The 16,533-nt window shown below is 44.3% G+C and overlaps 1 protein-coding gene and 1 long non-coding RNA gene across 9 annotated transcripts in view; one reads left to right on the forward strand and one right to left on the reverse strand.

Moving 5' to 3' along the window:
- The window catches only part of LOC130274333 (uncharacterized), a 28,198-nt gene extending 19,465 nt beyond the window's left edge, over nt 1-8,733 (reverse strand). For 2 of the 3 annotated variants that reach the window (XR_008844324.1, XR_008844322.1), the window contains exon 1: nt 4-206. This is a non-coding gene — a long non-coding RNA (uncharacterized LOC130274333). Of the gene's footprint in view, nt 1-3; nt 207-8,683 lie in introns of those variants that run through there. The other variant, XR_008844323.1, reaches the window with a different exon arrangement.
- RIMS2 (regulating synaptic membrane exocytosis 2) overlaps nt 1-16,533 on the forward strand; it is a 680,796-nt gene that overhangs the window by 193,291 nt on the left and 470,972 nt on the right. The window lies entirely within an intron of this gene.

Here is a 16,533-nt window from a genome sequence, read left to right on the forward strand (position 1 = left end):
TACAGTTATATAAGGTGACGTCATCTCTGATCGCAGTCGTTCGCTTTCCTTTTTCTCCTTTCAGACGCCATGATGATTTCTTCCGGCTACGACTCATTTCTGTAGAACATGGCGGGGAAAAAAACATTTTAGGCTCCACACTTTTCCAGTGGGTAGCACCACATGTCCCTCCCATTAGGTTTGCAGCAGATGTCCCCCCATTATTTTGGCAGCAGATGTCCCCTCCAAAGTAGGTGGCGGATTGCAGTACCCCCATAGTAGGCAGCAAACTCCCCCATAGTAGGCAGCAGATTCACCATAGTAGACAGCAGATTCCCCCCAACTAGGCAGCAGTGCCCCCCCATACTAAGCAGTAGTGTCCCCCACATTAGACTGCAGTAGTGCCCCCCCTATTAGACAGCAGTAGTGCCCCCCTTTTAGACAGCAGTAGCGTCCCCCATATTAGGCAGCAGTAGTGCCCCCATATTAGGCAGCAGTAGCCTCCCCATATTAGGCAGCAGTAGTGTCCTCCCCCCCATTAGACAGCAGTAGTGCCCCCCACCTATTAGACAGCAGTAGTGCCCCCCCATTAGACTGCAGTAGTGCCCCCCATGTTAGACAGCAGTAGTGCCCCCCTATTAGACAGCAGTAGTGCCCCCCTATTAGACAGCAGTAGTGCCCCCCCTTTAGACAGCTGTAGTGCCCCCCCTTTAGACAGCAGTAGTGCCCCCATATTAGACAGCAGTAGTGCCCCACCCATTAGACATCAGTAGTACCTCCCCATTAGACAGCAGTAGTCCCTCCCATTATTTTGGCAGCAGATGTCTCCCCCCATTAGGTTGGCAGCAGATGTCCCCTCCATAATAGGCGGCGGATTGCAGTACCCCCATATTAGACTCCCCCATAGTAGGCAGCAGTACCCCACCATACTAAGAAGTAGTGCCACCCACATTAGACAGCAGTAGTGCCCCCCTCCGTTAGACAGCAGTAGTGCCCCCCTCCGTTAGACAGCAGTAGTGCCCCCCTCCGTTAGACAGCAGTAGTGGCCTCCTCCGTTAGACAGCAGTAGTGCCCCCCTCCGTTAGACAACAGTAGTGCCCCCCTCCATTAGACAGCAGTAGTGGCCCCCTCCGTTAGACAACAGTAGTGCCCCCTCCGTTAGACAGCAGTAGTGCCCCCCTCCGTTAGACAGCAGTAGTGGCCTCCTCCGTTAGACAGCAGTAGTGGCCTCCTCCATTAGACAGCAGTAGTGCCCCCTCCATTAGACAGCAGTAGTGCCCCCCTCCGTTAGACAGCAGTAGTGGCCTCCTCCATTAGACAGCAGTAGTGGCCTCCTCCATTAGACAGCAGTAGTGGCCCCCTCCGTTAGACAGCAGTAGTGGCCCCCTCCGTTAGACAGCAGTAGTGGCCCCCTCCGTTAGACAGCAGTAGTGGCCCCCTCCGTTAGACAGCAGTAGTGGCCCCCTCCGTTAGACAGCAGTAGTGGCCCCCTCTGTTAGACAGCAGTAGTGGCCTCCTCCGTTAGACAACAGTAGTGCCCCCTCCGTTAGACAACAGTAGTGCCCCCCTCCGTTAGACAGCAGTAGTGGCCTCCTCCATTAGACAGCAGTAGTGCCCCCTCCGTTAGACAACAGTAGTGCCCCCCTCCGTTAGACAGCAGTAGTGGCCTCCTCCATTAGACAGCAGTAGTGGCCTCCTCCATTAGACAGCAGTAGTGGCCCCCTCCGTTAAACAGAAGTAGTGCCCAAGAGTGATTGACAGGGTGAGGAGCCAATGGCTCTTCACCCTGTCAAACTTCCCGCAGCGAACGCCGCATTTAACTGTAGACGCCTCATAAGAGGCATTTACAGTAAAATGCGGGACATATGGGGGCCGTTGCGGGACGGCAGGACATCACTCCGAAAGCGGGAATGTCCCTCTGAATCCAGGACGGTTGGGAGGTATGTCTATCTATTTATTTATCTATTTATTTCTCTGACTCATATCCGTCTGTCTATCTAGTACACTGAGAGCTCCCCCTATTGGTAGTTATCAGAAGCCAGGATTTTATTATTTGACTATACAGTATTTGTATTTGACTGTATATGTTATTCGACTCTTATTATTGGACAATATCAGGGATCCTAAGCCTTTGTGCTGTCCAGGCACACTGTGAGTTGTAGTTTTGCAACAGCTGGAGGCACGCTGGTTGGAGGTGACTGGATTATATGATGGAAAGCTGGACCTTTCAAGCTCTGCATAAAAATGAATAAAAAATGTAATTCTCCGTAAAGCTATATGGTGCGGTTTCTAGGCGGAGGACAGTGCTACAGCCGCCTATGTTTACTAATGTGTTTCCATTAGTAATAAGCAGAATTAAAGTGACAGTACTGTCTGTGTATCCTATATCTGGGTAGTCGGGGGCATTATCCTTAATTAACATTCTGCGTTACTGACAATAGAAATCCGTAAGCAGATGGGAACGTGCATCATTTCTGGGAATCCTGGACAGAGTAAGCAAGAAAGTGTTTATGTGCTAATAATGCTTTTCCTTGATTATTGTAATTTCCCAATTCCCACACAGATTTGCCGAATCCCACTTAACTCTTTGTTCGACAATCACCATTATCTGCCGCTAATGATTTTTTCCCTTGTGTGGAGAAGATAAGACGGACAGTGGCGACGGCTGTAATCCATCTCCCTGCCCGAGCAGTGTATTATAATTGGAATTCATTGATTAAGGAGAATGGTCTCGCTGGTTTTGTGTTAGATTTTCTGCGGTGCTGAAAACAAATGGCTGTAAACAGCGCATTATCCTGGATCCTGTTCCCTCCTGCCGGTTGATAGGGCGCACCGGTTTTAAAAAAAGAAAAAAAAATGCATTCAGATGCAGAAGGGATTGCAGAATTAGAAACAACTTTTTAAAAAATTTCAATTTTCTCAACCTCAACACTTAAATATTTTGTTCCGTCAATGCACATTACATTAAAGGGGTACTCCACTGCCCCAGCGTTTAAAACATTTTGTTCCGAATGCTGGATACTGGCTTTGGGGGTCATGACATCATGGCCACGCCCCTAGTCACACCACGCCCCCTTAATGCAAGTCTATAGGAGGGGCGCACCTTCCCATAGACTTGCATTGAGGGGGCGTGGCGTGATGTCACAGGGGGCGTGGCGTGATGTCACAACCCCCATAGCCCGCAACCAGTGTTCAGAACAAATGTTTTGAACGCTGGGGCAGTGGAGCACCCCTTTAAGCGATCGGACGATGAGTGAACATTAAATGATTATTTTAGCTGGCTGGTGGCGATTGTCACAGTCTTGGAAGAATTTGTCCGTAAAATCTTCGGCCTATAGTTAGATAAAAAAAGTTTTTTTTTTTGTCTATAAACAATCTTTCTGGAAAGAATATTTTCGGAACACTCCAAGAAAGATCGTTCGTCCTTCACCCAATGTTATCTATTATGGATGACAGGTTTGGGCAACTCTTGGGGTCAGTTCACATACCGCAGATTCTTTGGAGAAATTTTCTGCGACTGAAAATATTTTCTATTCATCGGAGTGAGGATAGAATGCAGATGAATCCGACAGCTGCAGAATTGCTGAAACAAGTTTGAGAATTCTCCCTAGGGTGGAATTTCCAAGGGGAATCTGGTGGAAAAATTCTGCTCGGAAATTCCGTTGGAGCAGAGTCCTATTGTTTTTAATGGGATTCTGCTGCACACGGTGGGAAAATCATCTGCTGCGGAAATTCCACTTCCAGCCTCTGCAGAAAGAACTAAAGGGGTATTCCAGTGGAAAACATTTTTTTTTCTTCATGTCAACTGGCTTCAAAAGTTAAACAGATTTGTAAATTACTTCTAATAAAAAATCTTAATCCTTCCAGTACTTATCTGTCTGACTACAGTGCTCTCTGCTGCCACATTTGTCTGTGTCAGGAACTGTCCAGATCATGAGCAAATCCCCATAGCAAATCATTTCTGCTCCGGACAGTTCCTGACATGGACAAAAGTGTCAGCAGAGAGCACTGTGGTCAGACTGGAAAGAACTACACAACTTCCTCTGGAGCATACAGCAGCTGATAAGGACTGTAAGGATTAAGATTTTGTAATAGAAGTAATTTACAAATTTGTTTAACTTTCTATCACCATTGGTTTGAAAAAAGGGTTTTCCACTGGAGTACCTTTAACATTCTCTTTTATCGGCGGAACATACTTTTGTCTAAGCCAAAATGTGCTACCAATATGCAGATAAGACAGGAGGTGTGGAAATGTTGGCCAAGTTGGTTTTTGAGCAAAGACAAGCGATCTTAAAGGCAATTGAAATAAAATAAAAAAAACATACAATTATTGTTACATGCTTCAAATGTTAACCACTTGCTATATCAGGGCTTGACAAATCTCAGGTGCCAGGTCTCCATGGTGACTATACATTTCGTTGTGGCGCTTAGGTTTTTGTCAGCCCTTTCCAATAAGAGTTGTCCAACTTTATTACTTACCTCCACCTCCACTCTCTTATCCCCTCTCCCCCCTTCGACCTCCAGTCCGTAACAGAAGTAGCGGACCCCAGGTGACCACCCAGCTGCTGATTGGCTGGGGGGTCACGTGACATCCCCTGCTCATGTAACACTGGAGCGCCGACCAAAGGCAGTGCAGGGGATCAGCATAGGAAGTGAGGCAGCGATAAGTAAAACAGTAAGCTTTGAAGATGAAGGGAATCCAATGATCGTGATACATGAGGGGGACACTAATGATTGTGACACATAAGGGGACACCAATGATCGTAACACATGACGGAAGATGAGGGAGACACTGATCACTGTCACACAGGATGAGATGAGGGGGGCACTAAAAACTAACACAGGGAGACATGAGGGGACACTAATGATCGTGACACATGATGGGAGATGGGGAGACACTAATGATTGTGACATATGAGGGGAGAAGAGGGGGGCACTAAGGACCATGACACATGATGGGAGATGAGGTGTACACTGATGGTCGTGACACCAATAATCATTACACCTGAGAGGACACCAATAATCGTGACACATTATTGAGACACATAAGGGGAGATGAGGGGGGACACTAATGATTGAGACACATAAGGGGAGATCGTGATACCTGAGGGAACACCAATAATCGTGAAACCTGAGGGGACACCAATAATCGTGAAACCTGAAGGGACACCAATAATCGTGAAACCTGAGGGGACACCAATAATCGTGAAACCTGAGGGAACACCAATAATCGTGAAATCTGAGGGGACACCAATAATCGTGAAACCTGTGGGGACACCAATAATCGTGAAACCTGTGGGGACACCAATAATCGTGATACCTGAGGGAACACCAATAATCGTGAAACCTGTGGGGACACCAATAATCGAGAAACCTGAGGGGACACCAATAATCGTGAAACCTGAGGGGACACCAATAATCGTGAAACCTGAGGGGACACCAATAATCGTGAAACCTGAGGGGACACCAATAATCGTGAAACCTGTGGGGACACCAATAATCGTGAAACCTGTGGGGACACCAATAATCGTGAAACCTGAAGGGACACCAATAATCGTGAAACCTGAGGGGACACCAATAATCGTGAAACCTGAGGGAACACCAATAATCGTGAAATCTGAGGGGACACCAATAATCGTGAAACCTGTGGGGACACCAATAATCGTGAAACCTGAAGTGACACCAATAATCGTGACACACAAGGCAAGACGAGGGGGAACGCTATTGATCGTGACACATAAGGGGAGATGAGGGGACACTAGTGACTGATCGTATGATGTCACATTGACCTTTTTTTTTTTTTTTTTTTTGCTGGCTCCTAGATTCATAACAAATTTGTCAAGCCCCACGCTACACCGTTGATTGGCAGACATTTGAGAGGACCTTAAAGGGGTACAATTACTTAATTGTACAAGGGGTACAATTAATTAAAAATTCGTAATCCTTCTAGTACATATTAGCGGCTGTATACTACAGAGGAAATTCTTTTCTTTTTGGATTTCTTTTCTGTCACGACCACAGTGCTCTCTGCTGACACCTCTGTCCATGTCAGGAACTGTCCAGAGCAGGAGAAAATCCCCATAGCAAACCTCTCCTGCTCTGGACAGTTCCTAAAATGGACAGAGGTGTCAGCACTGTGGTTGTGACAGAAAAGAAATCCCAAAAGAAAAGAATTTCCTCTGTAGTATACAGCCGCTTATAAGTACTGGAAGGATTAAGAATTTTTTTTATAGAAGTAATTTACAAATCTGTTTAACTTTCTGGCACCAGAGTACCCCTTTAACCCTTATGTCACTGTTTCCCAACCAGGGTTCCTCCAGCTATTGAAATAACTACAACTCCCAGCATGCCGGGAGTTGTAGTTTAGCAACAGCTGGAGGCACCCTGGTTGGGAAACACTGCCTTATGTAGTCAGCCACTGCAACCCCTGTAGAGACTATCCTTCTGAACTGCCGGTATGATGTTGTACCTGGTGCGGTAGCACAGAACAGCCGTATAGCGGTCTATACAGTGTCCTCTCTGCTATCTGCTGCATAAGCGTTTGCAACTAATCACGCTGCATTATTGTTGATATAATATTCCATAAAATGAGAATGCTTTCCTGTCTGATGTGATTATGGTCCTGCAGTTCTGGAAGCTTAATCTGTATAGAATTTATAATAAGATCGTATTAAGCCCTAGACACTGGAAATGCCTGGCTTACAGTAACTACAATAATGCTCCACGCCAGAAGCTACTGTGAGACCACAATTAAACTTTTTTTTTTTTTTTTTGTTCGTCTGAAATGCAGAGTAGGATTGTTTGGCGTCCAAGGTACAGTAGGAAGGAGGAAAAAAAAAATCCCTGCTGTTAGACATTAATAAATCTAATTTATACACCTCCTTCTTCAAAGATACAGGAGCCAGCCATTGCTGAGTGCTGACAAGACCGTGCCAGTGTTGTAAGAACACAGCGTCAGGGATTTTATCAGACATATAGCAGAGCCGAGTTTTCAATCTAATTATCTCCAGTGTTTCCCCAACCAGCGTGCCTCCAGCTGTTGCAAAACTACAATTCCCAGCATGCCCGGACAGCCTTTGGCTGTCCGGGCATGCTGGGAGTTGTAGTTTTGCAACAGCTGGAGGCGCACTGGTTGGGAAGCACTGGTGTAAACATAGTGCATGAGAGTTTACAGGGGTATTCCAGGAACATTTTATATATATATATACATATATATATATATATATATATATATATATATATATATATATGAAAGTTAAACAGATTTGTGGTCACTATTGGCTGTGGCATCTAATAGGTTAAACGTCCAGGATCGGTGATTTCAGCACCAATTAGATTAGACTTAGATTAGACCAGTGTTTCCCAACCAAGGTGCCCCCACCTGTTGCAAAACTACAACTCCCAGCATGCTGGGAGTTGTAGTTTTGCAACAGCTGGAGGCACCTTGGTTGGGAAACACTGGATTAGACCATCAAAAAAGGTGGCAGCTAATAAGGACTGTTAGCAGTTCCTTATCGGTTCAAAACAACCTACTGTTTTGCGTCTTTTCATTCATACATGCAGAGTAACACTAGACTTCAGAATCAGACTACACAGGGTTTGTAGTCTGTAACCATAGAGACGCTTAGGTGTGCAGTGGAGTTGTAGGCGGAAAACCATTAGAAAAAATATGAAATAAAAAGTTCTGAAGCTATATATATCCATGTCCCCTTCTACACAGTGCTGCACATTAAAGGGGTATTCCAGGAAAAAAACTTATATATATATATATATAGATATAGATATAGATATAGATATAGATATAGATATAGATATATATCAGCTGGCTCCAGTAAGTTAAACAGATTTGTGAATTACTTTTACTAAAAAAATCTTAATCCTTCCAATAATTATCAGCTGCTGAAGTTGAGTTGTTCTTTTACTGTCTGACAACAGTGCTCTCTGCTAACACCTCTGTTTGTCTCGGGAACTGCACAGAGTAGAAGAGGTTTTCTATGGGGATTTGCTTCTACTCTGGACAGTTCTCAAGACAGGTGTCATCTGTCTTGGGAACTGTCCAGAACTCAACTTCAACAGCTCATAAGTACTGAAAGGATTAAGATTTTTTTTTTTTAATAGAAGTAATTTACAAATCTGTTTAGCTTTCTGGAGACAGTTGATATACAAAACATTTTTTTTCCTGGATAACCCCTTTTAAGGATCCTGTAAGGGCACCAACAAGCCGCTGGGCCTTTAGATACAGGCAGGGGTAGGCACATATATACTGTATGCGCAATCTAGGGGCTTAGTGAGTATGGGGGTCCACTGCCGCTTTATAAGCTGCTACATAGTGTCTATGGGGGAGATTTACAAAACCTGTCCAGAGGAAAAGTTGTCCAGTTGCCCATAGCAACCAATCAAATCACTGCTTTCATTTTTAACAAGGCCTCTGAGAAATGAAAGCAGCGATCTGATTGGTTGCTATGGGCAACTGGGCAATTTTTTCTCTGAACAGGTTTTGATAAATCTTTCCCATAGTATTAGATTGTATGTAATGGACTGAGCTAATTAATTTTCGTGGCTCATTATTACTGGTGGATTGTTAGATACTTCACAAAAGGGAGGAATTTAAAGGGGTACACCGGCGATTCTTTTTTATTTACAATCCGCTTGGGGAGAGGGTAAGTAAACATCAAAAATAAATAAATAAATAACATTCTGTTACCTTCCTTACTCCTGCACCACCACGGGAATCACAGAACTTCCGTACCTGCTGATTGGCGCTTCTATGATGTCACGCGCCTGCTCATTCAGTCGGCTGCTAAGGCGGGACATTATAACAACAGAAGAAAAGAAAAAAAGGAAGAGTTTACACAATGCCACTTGAATAAAATGTAACTTTTATTATAATTGTATTAAATATAAACCAACTGGATACTAAAAATTGGAGGACCTCAGAGCATAGGCCGAGCAACTATACAGGGAGCATAACACACCACAGATATTCGGGAGCACTGACAATCTCAAAATGAACTAAGTAAAATGTCACTCCTGTGCAAGGGGAAAGGTTACGAAACGGCGTTGGGGACGGTGGAGCAGCACACGAATGGGTGAGACATTAGCACTTCAAATCCTTTATATAGAGATTGTTGACAATACTATGCACTTTATTGCTATTATGTATGTCTAGCCAGGCACTTTCTTATTATAGAATGCCATATGCCTCCATGTTAGGTAACAGTTTGCACTTTATGTTGAGGAGGGGTAGGTAAGGTATTCTCCATGCACAGGAGTGACATTTTACTTAGTTCATTTTGAGATTGTCAGTGCTCCCGAATATCTGTGGTGTGTTATGCTCCCTGTATAGTTGCTCGGCCTATGCTCTGAGGTCCTCCAATTTTTAGTATCCAGTTGGTTTATATTTAATACAATTATAATAAAAGTTACATTTTATTCAAGTGGCATTGTGTAAACTCTTCCTTTTTTTCTTTTCTTCTGTTGTTATATTGTGATATGAGTTTTCCCCTTTCAATGAAGGATCATTATAGGCACCATGTAGCTAAATATGGCCATTTATTATTTTAGGTGTCAATTTGGATTTCTTTTTTGGTTTTGGTTAATAAGGCGGGACATTGTGGATGAGCGCCCATGTGAAGTCAAGTCACAAACCCAGAAACACTAGTGAGCAGGTACAGGAGTTCTGTGATTCCGATGGCGGCATGGGAGCGAGTAAAAAAACAAAGGGTTATTATTTATTTATTTTTTGATATTTATTTTTTTAAACCCTCCCTGAGTAGATTGTAAATACAAAATAGCCGTAGTACCTGTCACGTACCGGGATGTAGGCTGTCACGAAGCTTGGAAGTGGATCCTCCACATGTGTGGCAGATGACTCGGACCGTATCGGGGAGCAGAGTCTAAGGTGCCGCTGGTCTTCACCAGAGCCCGCCGCAAGTCAGGTTGGGCTTGCAGCGGCAGGCGACACCCAGGTCGCTACCCCCGACACAACTCGACCACACAGGTAACTGGGCCAGGTGAGGTACCAAAGGATGAGGCTGTAGCGTTGTCAACGTAGCAGAAGGTCAAGGCAGGCGGCAAAGGTTCGTAGTCAAAAAACGTAGCAGGAAGGTCTGGATATACGGGTACGGCAAAACAGGCAATGTGAACGCTTTCTCTCAGGCAATAGGCACTGAAGATCCGGCAGGGAATTGTTGGAGGTGCACCGACTTATTGGATAGTGTCAGGTAAACACAATTACGGGCGTACTGGCCCTTAAAAATTTTTAGCTCCAGCACGCGCGCGCACCCTAAGGGAGGGGGCCGTGCGCACCGGAGCTGAGACACAGCGGAGGCATCAGAAGGAGAGTGACGGGCTGGGATTCGCATGCGGGCACATTCCGCGACGCGAATCCCAGCCCCGCCGGCAGCCTGGAACAAGGGGAACACGCGCTCGAGGCCGGTGCAGGTGGCCAGAGCGTGGGACATGACAGTACCCCTTTAATTTACAAAGGGGTCCGATGCTGAAGATCGGTGGACTCTTCTTTCAGGAATGACTGTATCTGTTGCACACCCAAAAAGGCCTCCATACACATAAAATGAATTAACGTTCATCCGACAGCTATCACAGGCATATGGGTACCTTAAAGCCCTGCGCCCTATTAGGGCCCCCTACTAAGGCTCCTCCCCTTTAAATGATCAACACTAAATTTGAACCCTGGAGCAGCCGCTCTGTAGGACATGACACGTACAAACATTGCAAAGCTAGTCTATTTGTTTAAAAGGGGAGCCGCGTAATGCATCATATCACCTGCGGGGGTGCTGCAGGGAAAATTCATTCTTGATGCTGGGATCTTGATGCTCGCCTTATGAGCAGCTTATTGTCGAGGGGGACCCGTCTAATGGAAAGAGATTGTCCAAAGTGGACCATTCCTTTAATTCTTTAAGTCTGGTTATATTAGTAATGGATTACTTAGGCGCCACTTTTCAAGTCTTTTTAAGCCATTTGCAGAGCATTTGAATAATGATCGATCTCCAAATCAATTATAACACATTCTGAGAGGAGGATCTGTGTAAAGCTCTTCCAGATCACTGCTTATACAATTTTGAAAGAGTGCAAAGTTTAGACGGATTGATGGAACTTCTCCTGTTTCCAAGCTTGTTTGTTTCGGTTCGTCTTATACGGAGATTCTATACAGAACAATACTAACCTAAATATAAGGAATGGTCATATTTTAAAAAGACTAGGTGCAGTATATACATATACATATATATATATATATATATATATATATATATACATACAGTGATCCCTCAACTTACAATGGCCTCAACATACAATGTACAGACAGTCCAGATCTGTGAAACATGTCAATAGCCGGAAGAAATGACCAATCAGAATGGGCATTTTGCTGGTAAAACCCTTGTATTCCAGAAGAGTATGCACTGACTGGTGTCTGGTAGCGCCCCCTACAGTACAGGGAGGTATTACATGTTCTGTACTCTTTACCTGTTCCAGGGTTAGCTGCTCCTTTGGACACCAGGTGAGGGCGGCTCCATATTACTTTTTTAGGACATTGTCTGTACTGTACAGGACCCTGAAGAAGCTCCTGTCCTCTACATAGACCAGTATTTCCCAAGCAGGGTGCCCCCAGCTGTTGCAATACTACAACTCCCATCATGCCCGGACAGCCTTTGGCTCTCCGGGCATGCTGGGAGTTGTAGTTTTGCAACAGCTGGAGGGTCCCTGCTCGGGAAACACTGACATAGACAGTGATTTACAGTTCCCAGCAGACCTTTCTTACTTTTATATGTAAGGATTTGCTTTATCTATATTAGTTATCTACTTATTTTTATTAATTCTCACTTTTTCCTATTTTTTGGATGACATTTTGGGTATTCGGAACCAATTACCAGGTTTCCATAGAGTTCTGGTCTCAACATACAATGGTTTCAACATACAATGGTCGTCCTGGAACAGATTAATATTGTAACTTGAGGGACCACTGTATATATATATACTGTGATTGGAACGTGTATAGGCTATAGAACAGTGGTCTCCAAATTGTGGTCCTCCAGATGTTGCAAAACTACAACTCCCAGCATGCCCGGACAGCCGTTGGCTGTCCGGGCATGCTGGGAGTTGTAGTTTTGCAACATCTGGAGGGCCACAGTTGGGAGACCTAGGCTATAAAATATTAGTGTATATTTGAAATATCTCTGGGCCAAATCCAATTTACCGTAGTTCCCAAGCAGACCAATCTGTCTCTATGGTAACAGACTACAAACTAATATAATGTAGTCTGAACCCCCTTTCATCTGTCCTTTTTTGAGGTAGTAAGAGGCAAGAAGTAGAGGCCTAAACCGCAAATTGTTCTGTTAGGGTAGGTCACACGTAGCATATACTCAGCGTATTTTATGCTGCGCAAAACATGCTGTGCAGCGGTAAATACAGTGCGTATTCTCCTAATAAGCAGACACAAAGGGATACCCCGGGGCAGCGCATTAAGGTTTGGAGGCGGGCCTGCCCCTCATTCATGTTGGCGCGCTAGACCTGCCGCCAAACCTCACTGCATACACAGGGCAGCCGCCGGGTAGCCCTGTGCGTCTGCTCATAGGAGAATATGCTGCATATACGCTATGTGTGACCCTATCCTTAAAGGGGTACTCCAGTGGAAAACTTATTTTTATTTTTTTTTTTTTATGAACTGGTGCCAGAAAGTTAAACAGATTTGTAAATGACTTCTATTAAAAAATCTTTACCCTTCCAGTACTTTTTAGCGGCTGTATGGACACCTCTGTCCGAGTCAGGAACTGTCCAGAGCAGCATAGGTTTGCTATGGGGATTTTCTCCTGCTCCTGGACAATTCCTGATACGGGCATCAGGTGTCAGCAGAGAGCACTGTGGACAAGATAAAAAAAGAAATTAAAAAAATGATAGAATTTCCTCTGTAACATACAGCTGCTAATAAGTACTGAAATGATTAAGATTTTTTAATAGAAGTAATTTACAAATCTGTTTAACTTTCTTGCACCAGTTGATTAAAAAAAAAAAAAAAAAAAAAAAAACATTTCTACCGGAGTATTTCTTTAAAGTGATGCAATGTTATCTCCTATCCACAGGATAGGGGACCGACCCCTGTGATCTCGGGAACGGCAACCGGAGTCTTCCGTTAGAAGGTGGAGTGGCGTGCATGCATGGCACTCCTCCAGTCGGTATCTATTGGAGCCGCAGAGCAAATTTAAAGAAAAATGCACCATAGAATACCAAAGAGGACCTGTTATCAACCCCCAAAAATGTGATTGCATTATCATTATAGCTTAGGGCGCCCTGACCACACAACTTTATTTACAGTTTTTTGATATGCCCTTCTGTTCCTGAGATATGAGGGTTTATAGTTTGTCTGACAATTTAGGGAATCAGTCAGATGGGCGTGAACTTAAAGTGGTACTCCACCCCTAGACAGCTTATTCCCTATCCAAAGGCCGGACCCCCGCGATCTCTGTGCAGCACCAGGTGTTCTGAACCCCCAAAAGTTTAGATTTTACTGTCAATAAATAGCTTAGGGTGCCCTGATCAAACACCTTTTTTACAGTTTTTTATTTATACGCCCTCCTGTTCCTGAGATATGAGGGTTTATGGTTTGTGTGCCATTTTTGAGAATCAGTCAGATGGGCGTGGGCTTAAATTTAATGATGGGAGTGACGGTCAGGTGATCAGGTGGTGGGCGGGATTATACAGTCAGGGTGTGTATAAGGCATACACACCCCTCAATATACAACATTCACATCCATTGACTGTATAATGATTAATCCCCCCCATTACCTCATAGTCACTCCTATCATTAAATTTAAGCCCACGCCCATCTGACTGATTCTCTAAATTGGCACACAAACTATAAACCCTCATACCTCAGGAACTGTAAAAAGGTGTTTGATCAGGGAACCATAAGATTTTTATTGACAGTAAAATGTAAGAATTTTTGGGTTAGCCACAGGTTTTCTTAAAAAGGATTGGAAAGGATGAGAAGAACATGGCTGCTTTCTTCAAGAGACAGTGCCATGCTTGTCTTCAGGTTGTGTGTGGTATTGCAGGTCAGCCTCTTTTACTTCAATGTAGCTGAACCGCAATACCAAACACAACCCATGGACAGGTGTGGCGCTGTTTCTGAAAGAATGAACTCGATCAGCTGGTCTGCAAAATAAAATCTGATTTTTATTTGTATCTATCACACATTAGTGGTGCATCTATAGCGGTAACCAGCTTATCTGTCTACGGAATGAGGAATACATGTTTTCTGATGGGACTGTATCTGAATAATGTGAAATACATTTTTTCTTACACTGGCAGGTTTCTATCAGTCATACTGTGAGGTGCCAGGGGTTGCATTTCTATAGGAATGTCGTGAAATATTTGTTAACTAAGCTATTATTCCATCCCTAGCCACCAGAGCTCTTAAATCTGCAGCCTTTATTGATATCGTCATAATCAAGGCTACTGGAAAAATTGCTGGAGCAACACAATTGCCGATTCAGCTGTTAGAAGCCGCCTGTACGGTGGCGATTCGGAGTCGTCGTACGGAGGTAATGAGTTCTGCAGGCAGCTCACCGTGTGTTTAACTCATTAGGTGATAGGAAAAATACCAACCATTTACTGAAGGCCTAAATAGCACTTCCCTTGTAGACCTCTATTACTAGAATGGCTTCACTATGCTGATGATAAAGCAAGTTTATTGAAAGAGCTTGGTGGATCATTCAATTTTCATTACAAGTCATACAATAAATTACAATCACACAATACAAGACAGTATAATAGACAACACAGTTTCGCTAAGCTATACACTGTACCACATGCGACACTAACATTCCGCTCTATCACGCATTATAAATGAAATACAGTCAAACAACAATACATTATAGTCTGTGATCGGGGAGGGATGTGGGATCTATGGGGGTAGGGAGGGGTATATCACACGGCCAAACTACTCAGCAAACATATGGGGAGATGGCGAAGTAGAAGGGCATTAGTCCTCTTCTTCATACATGTCCGGACTGCCCAAGATGGAATAGTCTTTAAGCAGGTTTTGGCTGATGGTAGAGCAAGAAGTGTAAAAAGCTGCCAGTGGTATAGCTAGGTTGCAAAAAAGCCCAGACAGCCTTCGGGTGGCTGGGCATGCTGGGAGTTGTAGTTTTGCAACAGCTGGAGGCACCCTGGTTGGGAAACACTGCCATAGCAAACCTTCAGGAGCTGTCCAGCGCTCCGGAACTCAGCTCTGGCCACGTTAGGGTTAACAAACCCCCAGCTCGTCAGGCCCGATGCTGACATCACTATGGCACATGCGCAGATGAACCTCCGGAGCGAGGACCAACTGCACATGCGCCTATCACGGCATCCGATTCGCCGAAAGCAGCCCAATCCGCATTCAGCTTAGAAGAAGCTGAAAGTAAGGAGGGTGCGCGCTGATGACGACCGAGGCACGTATGGAGTGAGGGGCAGGCCGGCCTCCAACACACCACCCTCCACGGTGAAGTCCCTGTGGCAAGATGGAAGAAAAGAAACAAAGTGGTCGAGACAAGGCAGGAAGCAAATGAAGAAACCAGCTTCCGGGTCTGGAAAAAAGGTAAGTAAAACACCACATACAGAACCGTTAGCAACATGAAAAAAAGCCATAATAACATATAGCCACAGAACTAACTAACTGCCAAAAGTAGGTTAAGGCAGTGGAGAACCCCTTTAACTTTCTTTTGTGGTGGTTCACTTTGCAATGCGTTTTTTATCTCAATGGCCGTTTAGTCAGGCAGAGCCATTGAGCCGAGAAACACGTTGTATTGTGGTAATTGAAGTAGTAGTTACATTTATTACACTATGGAGCACTCTCCTTTTATATTTTAGGTCCTTAGTCCAGAGACTGCCCTCTAGGACGCATGTGCAGTTGCTTATCCATGCATTTCTACAGTCCTTACACACAAATGCATACAGTGCAGTTCTGAGATCTTCCTTGGGAATGAATTTCAGTGATAATAAAAAATGCAAACTGTTAGAACCCTATGTAACCCAGATACATGCCAGTGTGCCAACTATCCATAACTTCCAGGAACAATTGCTCTTCAGGATAATGGTACAGGCAGGGCTTCCAGCCATAATTGTAATTCCCAGCATGCTGTTATATCACGTAATATGGTAGATGGTGACCTGCAAAATCAGTAGTGACCCAGTAAATTGCTGGCAACAAAGTTGGTAGGTTGGTACCTTTTACACTGAAGTTATTGAAGTCCCTACCTGTACGTAGACTCTTATGAATACCAGAATTCATCCAGCTATTCTGTCTTTTTCTGTGTTTGTTCCACAATTGATCTATTACTCTGGATCAGTTGCTCTGGGCTAGGTTGTTGTGCAGTTCTTGATTGGTTAGCCTCTCTTTGAAAATCCCTGTCTATTTCAGCTCTGTGTGGATTATGGCACATTCTCTATGTGTTTGTTTCCAGTGTTCTTTCTGTTTTCCATGCCTTGTTTTAGTGTATTGCTGTCCTAGTTTCCAGAGTTGATTCTTGGCTCTGCGTTGTGCTTGTATCTGTATTT

Source organism: Hyla sarda, chromosome 5, assembly GCF_029499605.1.
Source record: "Hyla sarda isolate aHylSar1 chromosome 5, aHylSar1.hap1, whole genome shotgun sequence".
NCBI lineage: Eukaryota > Metazoa > Chordata > Amphibia > Anura > Hylidae > Hyla > Hyla sarda.